Source organism: Brachycentrus maculatus, unplaced genomic scaffold (genome assembly GCF_059751285.1).
Source record: "Brachycentrus maculatus isolate JH-2025_06_01 unplaced genomic scaffold, ASM5975128v1 h1tg000206l, whole genome shotgun sequence".
In the NCBI taxonomy this organism is placed as follows: domain Eukaryota; kingdom Metazoa; phylum Arthropoda; class Insecta; order Trichoptera; family Brachycentridae; genus Brachycentrus; species Brachycentrus maculatus.
This window is the reverse complement of record NW_028280957.1, coordinates 703,869-725,453: the sequence shown is the minus strand read 5'-3', so window position 1 is coordinate 725,453 and position 21,585 is coordinate 703,869. Positions and strand designations below refer to the sequence as shown.

Genomic DNA, 21,585 nt, shown 5'->3' with positions numbered 1-21,585 from the left:
CGCTGCACATGTGAGTTCACAAGAGCCATCTATGTTGGATTGAGAGCTTTTATGCAGAGACCCTTTTTGGATGTATGCAAGATCCGAACCCCGGATTAATTTTACATACTAGAAAACGCCTAAAAACATTACTTTTAAAATTTTATGCAGCTTATAAGTTATTTTTACAACATTTTGAGTGTGTCCAAATATTTGTACACAAATCTAGGATTCCTCCACTTAGCAGTTATTTTAGGAGCTTCTCTGACGGCCATGGCAGCGCCCGCTGTTGAAAGTAACAGCAATAGTAGACATTGCTCGTGGCGGACAGCGTGCTGCTTGACGCCCGCTGTCTCACTCAGCAAGTTTTCGATTGCATTGTTGTTTCACATATTATTAAAATTTCATTTTGTCTAACCGGACTGAGCGGCAGCAACGCGTGGCCGTGTACGGCTAATAAATAAATAAAATAGTTTTAAAGTTGTATCGATTCGCCCGGTGGTGAGTCGTTATGAGACGGGCCCGGGCAGTATGGAGCTTCAAGAATATCGGAGGCAAATATTGATACTGGGATAAGACGAGAAATAATACAAACATTATTTCTTTATTTAGTACAAGTGTTTGCATTTTCAGTGCGGGAATGTTTTTCTTTGATCAATGTTGTCATACAAGGCGTTCGCAACAGTACCAAAATATTTCACACTTGTTGCCATGTAAATGTGTACATATGTATATATTTAATTTTTTTAAGCCCTCATCCGCACCCGATGGTGCATAGGGCACTGCATCATATAAGCGCAGTGTTATCTAGATCGATAACACATGAAGGAAAGCCGATCAGCCCTCCGCTTCAGGGACCAGCCCAGGGTTATATTGAATAAATATTAAAGTGAAAAAATTGCTTTAATTTATTTGACCGCCCCCCTGGGAGTCGAACTCTTATATTTGATATTTATATTTTTAATTATCTTAACAGTAGAATACCCAAATATTTTACCATTAAGGTAATGTTAAATAAATGAAAATAAATCATAATCGTGTAACTAGAAATGACGATAGAATAAGACTGCCATTAAAAAAATTAAAAATGTATGAAGAATAAAAAAAGTCGGAATGAATTCAAAAAGAAATGTTATGTTTATTGTAAGAAGTAATGTATGTAAATACATATCGCTCACTCCTTTCAACAATGTCATATATCAAAAAACTTGATTTTTCAGGAGATCGTTTTTAAAGTTTAAAAATATAATAAAATGTATTAAAAATAAATATCAAGCCACTTATTGAACTTTTTTCTGGGCAACAGATCTTTTTAGGTAAAACCTCAATGTTTTTTCTCCGCTTGAAAAATATTAAGTGTATAAAAAAAATTAAACGATACCTTTTCTTCAAAATGCAAAAACAACACTTTCTGCCCTGTAGCGGGTGGATATTAAGTTAAAAATATGCCGCTTTTCTTGAAAGTTGACGATTTTTGATATATGACGTTGTGAAAGGAGTGAGCGATATGTTGAGTGTAAACATGAGTTTGTATACAAAATGTTATATAACTTGAAAAATAAGAAGGTAATTTTATTGCGTAATAAAAAAATCTAAATGGTATAAAAATCAAATGGCACATATAGAGCAAAAATATATCGAAGACCACGTTTTTCCAACTTGCTGAATCCTGTCAGAATTCGATATCCACCACCGCACACATGTTTAGATTCTCACCTGTAGTGAAATTCTCAAGGCTTGTATGTCCCACATGCAATAAAACTGTACCCTCGTGACGGCACCGTTTTCGCTGTTGAAAAACCAAAATACCGGTGACTATTCAATTTGTACAAAAATACAACAAAAAAACCGATCGGCTTTTCGGAGCGGCGCGAACTAGATGTGCGAGTATCGGGACAGCACTTGCGAGTACAGGGTCAGGACTTGCGAGTATCGAGACGGCACTTGCGAGTACAGGGTCAGGACTTGCGAGATTTGAAAGTTCAGCTTCGAGACGCGGCGAGACTGAGCGAGGTTGCGAGAGGAACGGCGTACGGAGGAGCGCGCGAAGTTCGACTGGCCGCAGGAGTCGCACGGCGAGAGTATATATGTGCACGGGCCGTTATCTGCGGACCGACGGCCCCCACCACCCGCCGCTATCGCATCTGCGTTATCGCGGTCCGCCTCCTTATCGGCAGGGTCAGGCAATCGCATGGGACCCAACTATCTGTGGCGGGTTCAAGACATTTGTGATATTTGGTGCGTCTCGGCCAGTGGCGCAGCGGCGTAGTATTATTTACAACATTTTGAGTGTGTCCAAATACAAATAATACCAAATACAGAGTTTCTGCTCAATATAAAGGTTCTTTTCATCTCACCAATAGATGTCTCTAGTGAAGCTCTAGTGATTCAAGAATAATGTTTCAAAATTGGTTCATATATATAGAACTTCCGAGAATTTGAGTAGTGTGGTTGTCAATAATGGGTAGAATTGGTGAATGTTACACGTGTGTAAAGTGATCACTTAAACCAGCCTATGACGGTCGTCAGCCCCGTAAATGCCCAGACTTCCATATTCTTCTTCATCTTTGATGAGATGTCAAAAAATAATATGAAATTAACTCCTGTAATTGGAGATAATCCAGATTTTGTGAACAAGTATTTGGACACACTCAAAATGTTGTAAATAAATTATCTGGTCAAATTATAAGCTTAAATAATAAAAATGAAAATGGTACTTTCTGGCGTTTCTCGTGTGTGTGATTGATATCCAGGATTTGGACCTCACATACTAATACAAGAGTTTCTGCTTAGTAAAAAGCTTCTTTACATCTCACCAATAGATGTCTCTAGTGAAGTTCTAGTGATTCAAGAACAAGGTTTCAAAATTGGTTCATATATATAGAACTTCCAAGAATTTGAGTGGTGTGGTTGTCAATAATGGGTAGAATTGGTGAATGTTACACGTGTGTAAAGTGATCACTTGAACCAGCCTATGACAGTCGTCAGCCCCGTAAATGCCCAGACTTCTATATTCTTCTTCATCTTTGATGAGATGTCAAAAAATTATATTATAACGTCACTCCCGTGGCGTCATAATATATAGTTCTCTTCCTCTTTCCCTCTACGTTATGTCTTCCTTCTCTCCCACGTTACGAAATGCGCCTAATAAACGTGACGCGTCCTAGAAATTTTACCCTCAATTCTCGTCCAATTATCGAAAAGGCCTGAGAAGTTTAAATTTAAAAAGCTGGTATGCGTGACGTTCGAGTAACTAATTGATTAAGTACCAATAATTAATTGATTTTACTAATGTAACGCGTGTATTTAAGATTTGTTTCTAATAAACAAGATAGCCATCGCAAGTGCTGTGACGATTAAGGCGCAATCAGTATACCATTAGCACCGTGTGAATGCCATTCCAATAACTCACCAGTTCAGATAGACAAGCGATAATTAGCGTATAAATGTAATAAGTGCACATAAACCAGAGCTTCCCAAACTGGGCGATATCACCCCCTTGCGGGTGATGAAGCAAAAGCTAAATAAAAATTAAGCAGATACCGTTTTATTCACATGTATGCAAGATCCTAATCGAATTATTTTACATACCGGGAGGACAAGCCTAAAATACGATTTTCAATTTTTATGCAGCTTATAATTTCACTCCAACATTTTGAGTATGTCCAAATACTTGATTATCTCCAATTCGGAGTTATTTTTTACATTCTTTTTTGACATCTCGACACAGGTGAAAAAGAATATGGTAGTCTGGGCAAATGCCCATTAAATAAATTATAAATTATAGGGCTTACGATCGTCATATGCTGGTTTTAACCCAGTGTATAATTTGACTAGTTATTTTATTCGAAACATTTTGGGTGCGACAAGGATTTGGAAATGGACACGCAAAATATTGTGTATTCTGCCCATTAAATAAATTATAAATTATAGGGCTTACGATCGTCATATGCTGGTTTTAACCCAGTGTATAATTTGACTAGTTATTTTATTCGAAACATTTTGGGTGCGACAAGGATTTGGAAATGGACACGCAAAATATTGTGTATTCTGCTTTACCCAATTATTAATTAAAGAGTAGAAATTTAATTAGAATTTTTTATGTAAGTTGAAGATGTTATAGATATATTTTTATTTATAAGCATATTTATACATATTTTTTCGTTTAATTTTTTTAAGTAACATCGCCTGAAAATTATTTTATTTCTAAACCTCCAATGTGTGACATTATATAAATACACAATTAACACGATATGTTGGTGAATATAAAAAAAATACACATAGATACTCTTAATATTTACTATTTTTGTAAACGGAGATATAGTTTTTCAAAAGTTGGCGATGAAAAATATCGACGTTGAAAAATGGGCGTCTAGTCAAAAAAAGTTTGAGATTCTATGACTTGAACCATAGGCATGATGATGAACCAGTCTGACAATAATAGTATTGTATCAATATAAGTATGCACAAATTGTTTCGCAATGAACAAATTAGTAAATTTAGTTCATAATTACATTAGATCGGCATTATCAATTTTAGATTCATATCTACTCGTACATATACTTGAAAACCTCATCTTAGTAAACAAATAACTTCGGAAACGTAAAAGGATGAGACTATTTTACGATCCCTAAGGATTGCCACTCCAGTCAATAAAAAAAAAACATTTTCTCCTTCCTGGCTCCATCTCAACTTATTGTCTTCGTAGACTGTTAGTCAGCTCTCTGTTAGTTAGTTAGTTTTTGCATTTTGAAGAAAATGTAGTTTTTTTTATTTACTAAATATTTTACAAATAGAGAAATAAACATTCAGGTTTTACCTAAAAAGATCTGTTGCACAGTAAAAAGTTCAGTAAGTGGCTTGATATTTATTTTTAACACTTTTTACTATATTTTTAAACTTTAACAACGATCTCCTTAAAAATCTTTTTTTTTTATATATGACGTTGAAAGGAGTGAGCGGTGTATGTATGTATTTTTTTTTTAAATATTTTTAAATCAGTTGAAAATTTACGGACAGGCGCCATGGCGTAGTTGGGTAGACGCTAGACTGCGAAACTTCTTGAAATGAGTGAGCCATGTGTCAAATGGCAGTATGCAGGATTCGCACACCTTTGTGGATACGCAGTACAGAAATCCCGATAAGAGGATAGAGATGAAGAAGTGAGTAACGTTATCATTTCCAACGAAACTGCTCGGTAAACACTTATTGTGTACCCGGGCAGGTAGGTACCTTGTAATTACCGCTCGGGAATTCCTGATTCCGACTCTTATCGCTTCCGACTACACAATAACACTACAACTCTACAATACGTAATTACGATAAGTTACAAAACAGTCGTGCCGAGTGGAAAGCGAACGATATCGAACGAGCAATGATCCAAATTATGATACACGCCATAAGACAGCAAATAGTACAAAATCCGATGCGAGCGTCGAATGTCTCGAATGATCTGGGCGTTAGGTTTGTGAGCACCCTGAAATTTCACGATCACATAGAGGCGGTGAGTGATAATAATATAATAAAACCCTTATCCGCACCCAAATGGTGCATAGGGCACTGCGTCATATATCGCAGTGTTATCTCGATCGTTTTTACACATGAAGGAAAGGTGATCAGCCCTCCGCTTCAGGTACCAGTCCGGGGTAATATTGAATAAATATTACAGTGGAAAATCACTTATATTTATTTGAACCCCCCTGGGAATCGAACCCGGGACCTGGAGAACGGTAGCCGAGCGTGCTGACCATTACACTACGGAGGCAGACAAAAGTGAGTGATAATGCATTGAAAATGTTAGGATTTGTTCTGCGTACTGCCAGGGTTTTCTAAAATACCCGCGTGCTGAGAACTCTTCATAACTCCTTGGTGCGAGGTAGACTCGAGAGTGGCTCGATGATTTGGGGACCACATGAGCTTAAGTACTCTCTTATGGCAGAGAAAGTCCGAAATAAGTTTCTGAGGTATTTCTACATGAGAGAGTACGGCTATTATCCTCGGCTCTACTCCATGTTTCACTTCCATACATTAGAGTTGGAACCAGGACTCCGTTGTGCACATATTAAACAAACAATGGTGATATTGTCATATCGGTAAGGGTCAGAGTCGTGGCGTGTTGGTAAGAACTAAGAACCAAGGCCTATGAGTGGCGTAGTTGGCGCGTGGTATACCATATTGTAGTGGACGCTTCTTCTCTGTCTTAGTCCTCGTTACTGAGGATGTCGAAGCAATGAGTCTACTCCAGTTATCCTCCAGTTGACTGCGAATAATACTTGCCTGTTGACTGTGAATAATACTTCGTCAACACAAGGAATAGCCTTCCTTAGAATTGTCTCGAAACAAGGAAATTATCGCAAAATAAAGCGTATTTGATAAGGAGAACAAATAAACATTTTGGGCCGTGTTTACCCGGCGCAGATTGATAAGCTTCAATATCAATAAAATAATTTTTACGTGAAGCGTTTTCGTGCGTACAGCCATAGTTTGAACACTTATTGACGTGACGTGAACGATTATTATTAACACATTGTCGTAATCGGATCTAGCTGACTGATTGAACTAAACACTTTCACTGCCTACACTGGGGAACTTCTAGAAAATTTGGTGATGGACTTACATTATTTAGATTTGTATTATTTAGATTGGCAGTGTATTGGCCTTGTATTATTTAGATTGGCAGTGACAGGTATATTGAAAGCTTTTAAATGTAAATTCATAGTAAAATCGGGATACAATGTTATGTTGTTTCACATTTTCAATAAATTTCGCAACTTAGTTAAAAAAAAAATTGCTTAGCAAGAGCAGATCTGTCAGGAAGCCTAGATGCTTCTGTATCAGATCTGGGCATGCGGTGGGACAGCTTTCAATATACATTGAAATTATGTATAATTGTGTATAATCAGAAACTCGGTGTGGAGGAACAAACACATGAGAATAGAAAGTAAAATGAAAATATACAAAACGTGTTCGACCAATAGACACTTATAGGATTGGGGCAAGAGCAGATACTTCCAGAGCAAAATCTCGACTTCGAACCTCCGAGATGAGGACTCTGCGATCCATAACCGGAAACACATTGCGAGACCGAGTAAGAAATACCGACATCCGGAGCATGTGTAAGACGGAAGATATCGTGAGGTGGGGACGACAACGAAGGCGATACTGGAATGAACATATAAACAGAATGTCAGAAGACAGACTTCCACGTATCGCCCTTCAAGGTAACCCCTGAAGGACGCAGACCCCCAGGCAGACCTGCGAAAAGATGGAAAGACAGCTGGGACTCAACATCCCAAGAGCGACATGCGGAGGCACAAACAGATCTACAAAAAGAAGAAGTGTATAATCATATTTTAAATTTATACCTTCATTGTATAAATTGAAAATATGAATTTGCTCAAATGTAGTACGAACTGCTTAGCCAATGGTCGGTAAACCATGACAGTCATTTTTTGTTGCCAACTCATTAATCCGGATCGAAATTGATCTGCCTATAAATTTAAATTCTTATCAACCACAAAATTGATGAACAAACAATTAATAATAATTGTGTTTATCACACAAAATAATTGTTATCTCTCACGACAACTAATGACAACATTCCGTCAATGGGTAGATTAAAAATTATAAAGTAAAGTCACGCGAGAAGGTGGTGTAGATGTAGACGCTGAAACCAGAGGTTATCGGCTTTATGTAATAACGATTTGTTTACGTACATACACGGGCTGATACTGGACACATAAGGTTATATCCGCCACACTAAGCAGGGATGGCGTAACTGACGATATCAGATATCTTTGAAACGTTTAACATTTAACTAAAACATAAAAAAAAAATATTTTGTTTATTTAAAGTTTTATTAACTTTGTGGTATGGTTATATAACACTCTCCTTAACATTCATAGTTTACTTTGTGTAATACCACTTAAGAACACGCAGCAATTCCCCTTTAGTCTACATTTATCTATTACTTTGAGAACTAAAAAGACTTTGTTTTTTGATCCACTCACATTTGTATTAAAAACCAACTTGTTTCGGCAACAACCTGTTGCCCTCTTCAGGGGTTATTTTATGGCTTAGTCATAAAATAAACCCTGAAGAGGGTAACAGGTTGTTGCCGAAACCAGTTGGTTTTTAATAAAAATGTGAGTGGATCAAAAAACTAAGTCTTTTATTTCTCAAAATAATATATCACTATGATCCACAAAGTTAATGCTTTCAATATTCAAAATACATTTGATCTTTTGACGGAATGGTTATTCCGAAACCGGTAGTCACAAAATAGTGTTTTGAAGTGGTAATACACAAAATGAACGATGAAAGATAAGGAGAGTGTTATAAAAATGAAACACTTTATACGAACATTTTTTCAGTTTATTAAAAGTGAACACGACTAGTGTCGAGAACAAGAGAGGCTGACTGCCATGGTTCATTGCTAGAGTGAATTATCTCTGAAGTATTGTCGTCGTCTGTGTGCCACCCATCGTGACATATGGGATCGAATGCAGAGCGGACAATAACAAAAAAACACGCTAAGATCGTCAGAAATGAAGACTCCATGGAACATATCTGGCAAGAGTCTACGGGATAGAATAAGAGACACCAGGATAAGAGAAATGTGCGAGATGGAAGATATCGTTAGGTGCGGAAGGCAAAGAAGAAGATAATGGTATGCGCATGTGAGGAGAATGGAACCATCCAGACTCCCCCACATAGCACTGTAGACGACTCCCCGACAGACCACCAAAGAGATGAATTGACAGCTGGCAGCCGAAATAGCAGGAAGTCAAAATCCTCTTAAAAATATGCCACAAGGCCAGGCGGGGAAGGCAACGAAGAAGACAATGGTATCCGCATGCGAGACTAATGGAACCATCCAGACTCCCCAACACTGCACCCAAAGCTAGACCACCAAAGAGATGGATTGACAGCTGGAAATCAACATCACAGGAGGCTAATCCCTCTTGAAAAAAAGGCCACAAGGTCTACACCAAGAATAAGGTGAGAAGAAGATACATATATAGGGTTAACATCATAGTTTAACAGGCCTCAAGGCCTACACCAAGAACAAGAAGGTGAGAAGAAGATACATATATAGGGTTAACATCATAGTTTAACAGGCCACAAGGCCTACACCAAGAACAAAAATAGAGAAGAAGGTACATATATAAGGTTAACATCGTAGTTTAACAGGCCTCAAGGCCTACACCAAGAACAAGAAAATGAAGAAGATACATATATAGGGTTGATATCATAGTTTAACAGGCCACAAGGCCTACACCAAGAACAAGAATATGAGAAGAAGATACATATATAGGGTTAACATCATAGTTTAACAGGCCACAAGGCCTACACCAAGAACAAAAATAGAGAAGAAGGTACATATATAAGGTTAACATCGTAGTTTAACAGGCCACAAGGTCTACGCCAAGAAAAAGAGAAATATAAGAAATCAGCGCTAGCTCTCGTGATAGGGACATCGTCCAAAACAAATCTTCCAGTATTTGGCGGTTCCATCTTGCGTCACTGCCGAGTTATCTCTCGGCCCCAGACTGGGCGGTACCCTCGGGCCAGCCCGTGTAATGGCTCTCCTAATGTAGTCAACAAGACTTGGAAATTATCAACAAAATGGTTCTACGAAATTACGTCAACGCCGAAGTTCAAATCGGTGTCTCTGGCCTATTTATTATCACTAATGAACCCACGGAAACGGAACCGCTTGATGTAAATAACGTTTTTTTTTCTTTTAAAAGGAATAATAATAATAATAATTTTGGATGATTTATATAGCGCCATTTTCGTAAAATACTACCTCAAGGGCGCTTGCTTATATGTACGTTGCTTGCTCACTCCTTTCAACAACGTAATATTTCAAAAATCGTCCATTTTCAGCTGTGCATGTTTTCGGAACGCCCAAAAAATGTACTATATCCCAGCAAAAGCGGCATATTTTTAACTTAATATTTACCCGCTACAGGGCAGAAAGTGATGTTTTTGCATTTCGAAGAGAAGGTATTGTTTAATTTTTTTTTTGAAATATATTAAATATTTTTCAAATGGAGAAAAAATATTCAGATATTACCTAAAAAGATCTGTTGCACAATAAAAAATTCAATAAGTGGCTTGATATTTATTTTTAATACGTTTTTAAACATTAAAAACGATCTCCTGAAAAATCAAGTTTTTTGATTTATGACGTTGTTGAAAGGAGTGAGTGATATATGGATTATGATACGAAATTGAAAATGACCTATAAAAATAGATTCTAAAGGGAGGAAAGTGGAGCCGCCGTGTTATTGTGCCTTCTTCTTGGGCATGGCCAAGATGTTGGGCAAGACGCCTCCCTGAGCGATGGTAGCGCCGGAGAGCAGCTTGTTGACCTCCCTTTTTTTTGTTGAATTACCTAACGTCCAAGTGACTCTAAAATCTAGCTACGGCTTATGCAACACCGCTTATCATGAACCTACTCAGGCTTCAACTTTTTAAGTTTCATAGCCTATGCCTACTCGTGAGTGGATTTACTCTTTATGTTTAAAGTTACTATAATTTCAAAAAATATACAAAACGCAGTACAATGATATATGTTTTTTTATACAATACATGGTGTGGAAATTTCGTATGTATGGGTGAATACACTTTTACAAAAGATAAGACTACACGTGTGTAGAAAATGATCACACAGAGCAATACATTTCATGTCGTTATTAGAACAAATGACAGTATAATAATAAATTTTATTGTGCCTTGTGTGCGTTAGATCAATGACATTTAAACTTCAAACATCTTCGTCATCGAATCGTAAGGATTGACGTTTTTGATTATCACCAAACCAAATATCTTGGTATGTCGCTACATCCATGGTTGTCAGGTTGCAATTATGAAAATACTGGGTGGCCAGTGATTGAAGATATCTTTTACTATAATATAAATTTAATATCACCCCGGCTTAGCGCGAGATTGATAAGTTAGCTTCAAAGTTACGTCAACGTAACTAACAATCAAGATATCATTTATTGATTCGGCATTAACTTTGCGTATTGACATGTTGATTTTTTTTAAATAAACTGTTGTATAATACCATTAAATGAGTTTTGTTTCGATCAAAAATATTTTCTTCGTAAAAATGCCATTTGTAATAAAAATCAGATTTAAGAAAAATATCAATTTTTAATTCACGAATGAGAAAATTGTAAGAAAAAATATTTTTTTAAAAGTCGCGCACAAGTTCTTGCACGTCGTCACTGCGTCGACGGAAACTTTTGTATCGACTCGAGCAACATCTGCATCCTGTCCTTCATGAACGGCTGTCCGGTCTTCGTCCTCTTGCTGAGCTTCTTAAACTTGTCCGCCTTCTTTTGCTTGTACTTTGCGATGGCCTCCTCTCTCTCCTTGGCCGCGACCGCCGCCGCCTCCTTCTCGGCTCGCTTGTCCCCCCTGAGCCTCTGCATCTCCTGCTTCACCTTCCAGAAGGGCTGCACCCTTCCGTGCTTGTCCAGCCTGTCTTCCACTACGGGTTTTCCACCTCCATCTGACTTTTGCAATCGCTGTTTGGCCTTCTCCAGCCGATCTGGATGCAAGACGTAATGGATCTTTTTTGGTTGTTCGTGCGATTTATTAGATTCTTGTCTGTCTGTTTTGGTGTCCATTTCTTCATCTTCGGAAGCACTTCCGATGCGTTCGGCTTTATCAAAGTCGAACGGAGTGTATTTACCGGCCATGGGGTCATTCTTCATGTCTTTGTAATATTTTTTCAAGACCTCCTTGCGTCTATGGTCTTCCCATTTGTCTAGTTTATATTTGTTGCTGTATTTCTTCATCCTGTAGGTTTTTTTGTCGAAGGGTTTCGGTTCCTTGGGGGGTTTGTCCACGCGCCCGCTGTTGCTTTTCTTGAAGAACGCTCCGCCCTTGGGGAGGGGCCCCCTCCCGCCGCGGTCTCCCGGCATGGCGCTCTATCGACCCGATAATACCGATTAGACTGCTACCTACAACAATGAAAGAGCGTGTTTAGTTTCCGCCCACGACCAAGAGGGACGTATGAATTGTACGTGCCGTCAGTCAGAATCTTAACGATGTATTCGGCAAACACGCTTTTTCATTTTGTTGAAAATACGTAGCTGTTTCGGACCGTTAGAACCTTCAGAAGTAAAAATAACTAAAAACCGTGCAAAAATCATAGCTCGTTGTTTAGACAGCTGGTGATAAATAAAACATCAAGAACGCGGGTGACGGACAAATGCTCAAACTGCGTTAAACTTTTGAACATCATCACAAGTATCTCAAGAATATATCATTCATTTTCGCTGGTATAATCAACCCCTAATTTTTGGGATAGTAATTATAATTTGTATGGTGCTATTTTGATAAAATACTACCTCAAGAGCGCTCGGCTGTCCAAACTTAAAACACAGTAAGGGACATTTTTTTTGTAGTACGTTTTTTTGTTGCATTTTTGGACTAAGTAGAATCTACTTAGTCCAAAAATGCAAAAAAACCTACTAAAAAAAATCCCTTACTGTGTTTTGAGTTTGGACAGCCGCGCTTATGAAGACTTGGATAATAATAATAATACTAGGATAATGATAATGACACAAAAAATAAATATAATAAAAGTTGTCAATCCGTCTCGGGACGTCGAGTGGGCTCTCTACTTTCTACGTCAAACGCATGTTTGCGTCGAAAATAAACATTTTATGATAAAAAAAACACATTTTTTATTGACTTTGAGGAATAACATGAAGATATATATATATATATATATATATATATATATATATATATATATATATATATATATATATATATATATATATATATATATATATATATATATATATATATATATATATATATATATATATATATATATATATATATATATATATATATATATATATATATATATATATATATATATATATATATATATATATATATATATATATATATATATATATATATATATATATATATATATATATATATATATATATATATATATATATATATATATATATATATATATATATATATATATATATATATATATATATATATATATATATATATATATATATATATATATATATATATATATATATATATATAAATATCAAATTTTCCTCTTAGGTCCCATGTCGGATGTTATTCGACGTTTTTTTCAAGATTAGTATTAAATAATACTAAATAATAAATATTTAATACTATTAAATAATACTAAATACTAAATATAAATAATAAAGAATAATAATAAATATTTTAATGCCAAGTTTACATTTTTGTCACTCGTATCTATTACAACAGTATGTGGAGCAGAGGACAAAAGTTTTTTTCCAATTGGAATGTAACTGTCTACCTAGTTTTTTTTTTTTAATTTTGGGGGACCGGAAAGGGTTAAGAAGGTAAAGTAAAGAAAAGCAAGTAACTATCATTGGCGTCGATTAATCTCACTTACTAGACTTGTGGCAAAGTTCACATATTATCAAGCGAAATAATAAAGTAGTTTCGCGAGGCACGGGAACGCGACCTTGATCTGAAGAACAAAAAAACACAATAAATCAAGAAGATAAGGATTAATATTATAACCAAGGCTTTATTTACTAAATACCAACGTAACTATTCAATAATTCGGCTGATACGTTGATACACTGGTGATTGATCGTCTAAAACATCTGTACAGAAGGTGGAGATGACAAATTGGCAAACAAAGCATGTCGCTTACTGCTTTCAACAACGTCATACATCAAAAATCGTCAATTTTCAGTTGTGCATGTTTTCGGAATGCCCAGAAAATGTACTACATCCCAGCAAAAGCGGCATATTTTTGACATAATATTTACCCGCTACAGGGCAGAAAGTGTTGTTTTTGTATTTTAAAGAAAAGGTATTGTTTAATTATTTTTTTAAATATACTAAATATTTTTTAATGGAGAAAAAACATTCAGGTTTTACCTAAAAAGATCTGTTGCACAGTAAAAAGTTCAATAAGTGGCTAGATATTTATTTTTAATACATTTTATTATATTTTTAAACTTTAAAAACGATCTCCTAAAAAAATCAAGTTTTTTTATATATGACGTTGTTGGAAGGAGTGAGCGATGTATGTATGTACTTTTTAAATATTTTTTAAATCAGTTGAAAATTTACGGACAGGCGCCGTGGCGTAGTTGGGTAGACGCTCGGCTGCGAAACTGGCGTCGCGGGTTCTATTCCCGACAAGTGCAAAATAAATTCAAGAAAGAATTATTTTCAATTGGTCTGGATGTTTGTGATGTATTTTTTTTTTACATTTGCGTTCCATATCCTTACTATCTTACCTGCAGACAAGCCTCTAATAGAGGCTTTGCGGGTTATTCTTTTTTATATCGTTTTTAATCATTTTTTATCGATCGTATAGGATTTCATTAATTGATTCGGCAGTCACTTTTTGATAAAAATCTATCCATTTTTTATTCAAGTTTTACTTCGTAAATACTTCTATTTCTTAAGATCTATTGTGACACGTGTTTCGATGCATTCCGCATTCCGATACGGTATTTGAAAATGATGCGGAATGCATCGAAACACGTGACACAATAAATTAAGTAGTATTTACTAGGTAAAACATAAATTAAAAATGATTGCAACATTTTGAGTGTGTCCAAATACTTGTTCACAAACTGGTCAAATTATAAGCTAAAAAACAATAAAAATAAAAATTTATGGCGTTTCTCATGTATGTGATTATAATCCAGGATTCAGACCTCACATACTAAAAAAAAGTGTTTCTGCACAATAAAAAGCTTCTTTTCATCTCTCCAATAGATGTCTCTAGCGAAATTCTATAGTGATTCAAGGAAAAATGTTTCGAAATTGGATCATATATATATATAGAACTCCCAAGAATTTGAGTAGTGTGGTTGTCAACCATGGGTAAAATTGTCAAGTGATCACTTAAATCAGTCTATGACGGTCGTAAGCCCCGCAAATGCCCAGACTTCCATAACCTTCTTCATCTATGCTGAGATGTCAAAAAATAATATAAAAATGATTGTATACAAATTGAAAAACGTAAATAAATAAAGTAGACATATACCTAATTAGAGTAAACATAGTATAACACTGTAATTGGAGATAATCCAGATTTTGTGAACAAGTATTTGGACACACTCAAAATGTTGTAAATAAATTATCTGGTCTAATTATAAGCTTAAATAATAAAAATGAAAATGGTATTTTCTGGCGTTTCTCATGTGTGTGATTATAATCCAGGATTCGGACCTCACATACTACTATAAGAGTTTCTGCTTAATAAAAAGCTTCTTTACATCTCACCAATAGATGTCTCTAGTGAAGTTCTAGTGATTCACGAACAAGGTTTCTAAATTGGTTCATGTATAAAGAACTTCCAAGAATTTGAATAGTGTGGTTGTCAATAATGGGTAGAATTGGTGAAGGTTACACGTGTGTAAAGTGATCACTTAAACCAGCCGATGACGGTCGTCAGCCCCGTAAATGCCCAGACTTCCATATTCTTCATCTTTGATGAGATGTCAAAAAATAATATAGTATAACACGTGGATTGAATGGATAACGAGAGAATGACTAAGAAAATATATGTGGCGAATGTGAGCGGGAAAACAGAACGAGGACGACCGAAAAAGACTTGGAACGATCAGATCAATCAGAACCTAAAATCTGGCGGTGTCAAAAGTCTGCGCTATCGGTGGGCATCTGTGACTAGATGTATGGATGTGAAGGAGGCGAGGAGTGTATGTCAGGACAGAAGAGTGTGGCGTTCCATCCTTTCTGCCTACCCCTGCGGGGAAACGGCGTGATGGTAGAAGTAGTAATAATTGCGGTCAAAACGTTTTGTATAAGATTAAGAACGTAATAACCTTACATTTTGACAAATTGTAATAAAATATAATTGCGTCGCAACGATAATGGCGAAAATTACACGCTAAATCTGGGTGAAGGTTGCCCGAATACGTAGATACCGAGACATATAGCGCTCACTCCTTTCATGAACGTCATAAATCAAAAATCGTAAATTTTCAGTTGTGCGTGTTTTCGGATGCCCAGAAAATGTACTATATCCCAGCAAAAGCGGCATATTTTTAACTTAATATTTACCCGCCACAGGGCAGAAAGTGTTGTTTTTGGATTTTGAAGTAAATTTATTGTTTAATTATTTTTTTAAATATACTAAATATTTTGCAAATGGAGAAAAAACATTCAGGTTTTACCTAAAAAGATCTGTTGCACAGTAAAAAGTTTAATAAGTGGCTTGATATATATTTTTTAATGCATTGTATTATATTTTTAAACTTTAAAAACGTTCTCCTGAAGTTTTTTATATTTTTTTATTTATGACGTTCTTGAAAGGAGTAAGCGATAGGTCTATTCTATAATAATAATAAATTTGGATAATTTATATAGCGCCATTTTCGTAAAATACTACCTCAAGGGCGCTTGTATGGTAGATGTTTGCACATATAGCTCTATTCTGAAGTAGATCGCGTCATTCTGGTGCGGTGCCCTATGCACCGTTTGAGCGCGAATAGGAGCCGCAAGATGTGGACAGCGCCCATTCAAATAATAGGCCTTTGTCAGGATGTTGGATTATTGGCTAATAAATTATTATGAAAAATCACAAGACTATCGGTAACATTCTTATTGAAATCTGTAGGGAACTAAGGGAGATATTAAAGTTTAAACTTTAGATATTTAAATAAAACGAAAAACGTGCGTTCGCATACGTCATCAAATTTCCGTCATCGAACGTTTTATGACGTCATATGGTTTACTGTCTATGGTTTATAGAGCTGTAATAGTAGTAATATGGATTGTGTGTTTACCACTACACACTATTTGTGTTATTAGTACACTAGTTGTGTATTCTGTGATGTCATTCATTGCCAACTTACAAAAATAACGTTTTTTTTTAGGCGAATTTTCTACAAGAAAATGATGAATGAAAATATTAATTATATCGGCTGTTATAAACACATAACGAGTCAAATACAATATTTTACAGGTTGAGTATGTTAAATTAGATATTCCTCCCGTCTGACAAAGATCCAATAAATGACCTTGAGAGTGCAAAAAATAAGGGCACCTTTTTTTCAGATAAAATACAAGTATATAGTGTATAAAACCACTATCCGATTTTCTCCGTATTCAATGTATAATAATAACAATAATCTTGGATGATTTATATAGCGCCATTTTCGTAAAATCTTACCTCAAGGGCGCTTATACAGATACGGATTATGATATGAAAATGATAATGAAAAAATATTCATGTATGTATTTATTTACTGTAGAAGTTGTACTGTACATTTGGCAATCGGTACATTTAAGGTATTATTGTGTTTCTTTTCAAAACAAAATACCTTAGTCATGTAAAAATTGATGTTATGGAAATGGATTTGTTTATCTCTGCTCACGTTTCTAATATAAAAGAAATATTTTTTATTCGAAATATGTCTTGTCATTTTCGTACCATAAGAGTCAAGGACAAATAAATTATAACGTTAAATGGCGGTTTATTTATTATAAAGTAAAGGTTTACGTACCATATGTAAGAAGGACATTTTTCTTTTATTTCAGGCAATGTTATTGTCACAATAAAATTTAGCACGGCTCAACGCTAGAACTGTCAAAAATAAATTTTGTATTTATTCACGTAGAACGTTAAAACGTAATGAATTTTAAACCTTATTATGTGAGTAATAGAATATGAAAATATAAATTTTCATAATATAACAATTTTCTAGATATATGTACTTGTTTTGAGGCATGCAATACGAGCTGGCAGCCTAGCGCCGAGTCGCCATCAAAGAAAAATCCTGTGACAAAATGGTAAATGTCAAATGTTCCCAGAAAGATAAAGAAAGAATGAATCATCCTTCTTGTAAGTATAATAAAAGCGTTCGTCATATTATTTATTGGAAATTCTACAAAGGTCGTCACATGTATATGACAATATTATGTTGTTTTTATCGCAGAGAAGCCTTGGATGTTATCAATAGCTACCACCACATTGACAATAGCAAATAATAATGTAATTCGATACGTCATCTACAAGGAAAATCGTATTTAAAGACACTAAAATAAGATAAACGTGGCACACCAAATATCTGCGATCAAATTGAAGACAATTAAAGCATGTAAATATGCGTGTTATAACTCAAAAATCGATGAAATCTCGTGAAATTCGCGAAGTCGGGACATAAATATTGTGTAATATGTAATGTCTTACCTGTAAAAGCCACCCACTGGGTTGGCTTTGGATTTTCGGCGGAATCTTGAATGTTTAAATACACTTGTAACGAAAAAACGTTATCACAGCGGTTAGAAGCGAATCGGAAAATTTTGGGACGGCAGACCGCGAAGCGACCATACCCCGATTTAAGATGGCGGCGACAAGGAACGAGGGGATAGAAGTCGTGCGAGTCGTGAGTTAAGGGAATTAAATACTCGCACGTGATTGGTCCGATTATTTCAACAGGAGCCAATAAGATAAAAGGGTACCAGTTTGCAAATTAAAAAAAATTAAGTTCTATTGGGACATTTTCTGGATAAGCTGGGACGAATTTCACATACTATTACTTAATTTAACCCAGAATCAATGATTCTGGGTTATGTATATCAAATGTTAAGATTTGACCTAAATAAAATCTCGTTCTACTCTTAGCGATTCCTAATCTCATGACTTACTTTGACTTCAGAGAGAATGACAATATAAGCGAAAATATTGATCAATTTCTCCCGTTTACGCTATCAATTCGAAAGCTAAGACCCTGTTTCACGGTGAAAATTTGTTATTAAATAAAATATTTTACAAATTATTGAAATGGTAACACATAATGTATTTTCCTAAAACATTATTTTACCTTATCATGGATAAAGTGTATATATGTAGGTTCATGAAAATATGAAAACCTAACTCGTTATTTTACTTGAAATTATGTGGAAATAAAAAAAGTCTTTACAGCTCCATCTTTAGCGTCGTTTTTCGCATATCACATTATATTCATCCAGGTCGTCTAGTACGTAGGTCTACCTGTATTTTTCCTATATAAAACGCAAAAATAATTAATATCGGAAAAAGGACTGTACGCACGCTATGTATAAAATAGTATGGAATTGGGAAGGCTATTTTTAATATTCAGGGATCTATGTTTCTTAGCTACCTAATCAAGATTTGTATTGGCTGCAAGTCTGATTGAAATATTTGTTCTTTACCGACTGTAAAGTAACAATTATAACAATAAGTGTTTTTTCCGGCTTGACTATGTGGTGGGTGAAATACTTAGCCATATGTTTACAAAAAAATATAAACCAAAACAATGAGAATATAGGAAATGAATACAAAAAAACAACAAAAAAGTGCCTCATATGTTCCTACTATGTACTAAAAAATAACTTTCTGCAACCCAAAATTATTAGCAAGAAGAACACAATCCGTCAACAAAAACGAAATTGACTTTTATATGACTTAGGGCGCTTGTCCACTACCCGGAATTTTACCGTCCAGCAGTCCGGTTTTAAAAAATGAAAGCGACTACGACAGTTTAGCGTGATCGAATTTACGCGCAACGTGTTCACGCACCGATCCGAAGAAAGATAGACAAAAGCACAATCCAATCCAAGCCAATCATCGTTTTAAAAAGCTAAATGACGTGCTGGACGGTAAAATTCCGTGTAGTGGACAAACGCCCTTAGGATGGTTTCACATTTGGGTGTTCCTGAATACTGTTAATTTATTTTTTTTTAAATATTTTAATCAATTTTAGAATATGAAACAAGAGTTGATATTTCTACTCCTTCTGGAAGAACACTTACTACTACTGACCCTTACCACACCCATTGGTTCATAGGGCACTACATCAAACTGATGTAATGTCTAGTTGATCGCTAATTGTATGAAGGCGAGGTGATCAGTCCTGCGCATCAGATTCCAGTCCAGAGTATTGAAAGCTGTTCCACCGCATTTCTGGATCTGATACAGAAGCATCTAGGCTTCCTGACAGACCAGAGTAACATCGAATAAGTATTTGAGTGAAAAAAAAAACAGTTATATTTATAGTGGCCACACTTGAAATCGAAGCCAGGACCTCCAGCACGGCTGCCTATTAGGGTAACCACTACACTTTGAAGACGAACCCAGAAAACTAAAATCTTTTTAAAAATGGTCAGCCAGCCAGCTTAAAAGTTGTCTGAACAGCCTTTAATGGGCTAGTCGTCCAAACTTATAGTCATTGCATATCCGATAATAATCACGCACCTTTAATACATTGTTGGTTGTGCGGTTTTTTCATCAACCCTGATCCTAATTATACTCAGGCAGACAGCCTTTTTTTCATCAACCCTGATCCTAACTATACTCAGGCAGACAGCCTGCCGCCTGAACTTCAGTTTACTTATCAGAGGTAAACGCAAACCCAATTCCCATCTGTAAAATGTTTTTTGGCTTCTTTCGCGCTCTACCAAAATTAACTAAATAGAACGCTTATAAGCGTCTCCTACTTTCTACCAACACTATGTACAACATTTTGAGTGTGTCCAAATACTCACAAAATCTGGATTATCTCCAATTACAGGAGTTATTTTAATATATATAAATATAAATATTTTTTTGACATCTCATCAAAGGTGAAGAAGAATATGGAAGTCTGGGCATTTACGGGGATTAAGACCGTCATACTAATAAAAGAGTTTCTTCTCAATAAAAAGCTTCTTTTCATCTCACCAATAGATGTCTCTAGTGAAGTTCAAGTGATTCCAAGAATTTGAGTATGTAGTGTGGTTGTCAATAATGGGTAGAATTGGTGAATGTTACACGTGTGCAAAGTGATCACTAATACCAGCCTATGACGGTCGTCAGCCCCGTAAATGCCCAGACTTCCATATTCTTCTTCATCTTTGATGAGATATCAAATAAAAAAATAAAAAAATAACAGTATGTAAATGACACTTTTAAGCGTTTCTCACAAACTACTACTTCTACCACTACCATCATGCCATTTCTCCGCAGGGGCAGGCAGAAGGGATGGAATACCACACTCTTATGTCCTGACATACACTCCTCGCCTCCTTTACATCCGTACATCTAGTTATACATGCCCTCCGATTATCCAGATTTTTAACACGACCAGATTATATGATCTGATTGTGCCAAATCTTTTTCTGCCGTTCTCGTTACGTTTTTCCGCTCACATTCGCCACATATATTTTCTAAGTCATTCTCTCGTTATCCATTCACTCCACATGTCCTTCTTCTTCTTCTTTCCATGTTCGCTCCCTAGTTGGAGCATATGGCCAACACGAGACGTCTCCAAGTCACTGTCACGCGCCATCTCCTTCGCTTCCTTTCTGGTCAGTCCGGCGTCTCGAAGTTCCGCTGAGTATAGTCGGTGAATGGTCGTCAGCGGCCTTCCGGGGCGCTCGAATCCTCATGTCCATACCACCTTAAATAACTCTTCCTAATCTTTTCAATTACTCCTTTTCAGCCTTACATTCCTTTCTCACAAACAGTGTGTTAATATATTACAAAGTACATACATGTATCATTAAAGTGCATACGTTCAAAGGTTATAAGTAAATTTTTAAAAATAAAGACCA

The 21,585-nt window shown here is 35.8% G+C and overlaps 1 protein-coding gene across 4 annotated transcripts in view; it reads right to left on the bottom strand.

The window, feature by feature from the left end:
• LOC148307146 (ornithine decarboxylase 1-like) overlaps positions 1–18,385 on the bottom strand; it is a 40,512-nt gene extending 22,127 nt beyond the window's left edge. The window contains exons 1-2 of one of the 4 annotated variants that reach the window (XM_088263867.1): positions 18,221–18,385; positions 1,696–1,768 (exon numbers count right to left, since the gene is read on the bottom strand). The gene's annotated coding sequence lies outside the window, so the exon portion shown is untranslated. Of the gene's footprint in view, positions 1–1,695; positions 2,041–18,220 lie in introns of those variants that run through there. The other 3 variants (XM_088263866.1, XM_088263864.1, XM_088263865.1) reach the window with 3 other exon arrangements.
• Positions 18,386–21,585: the final 3,200 nt, after the last annotated feature.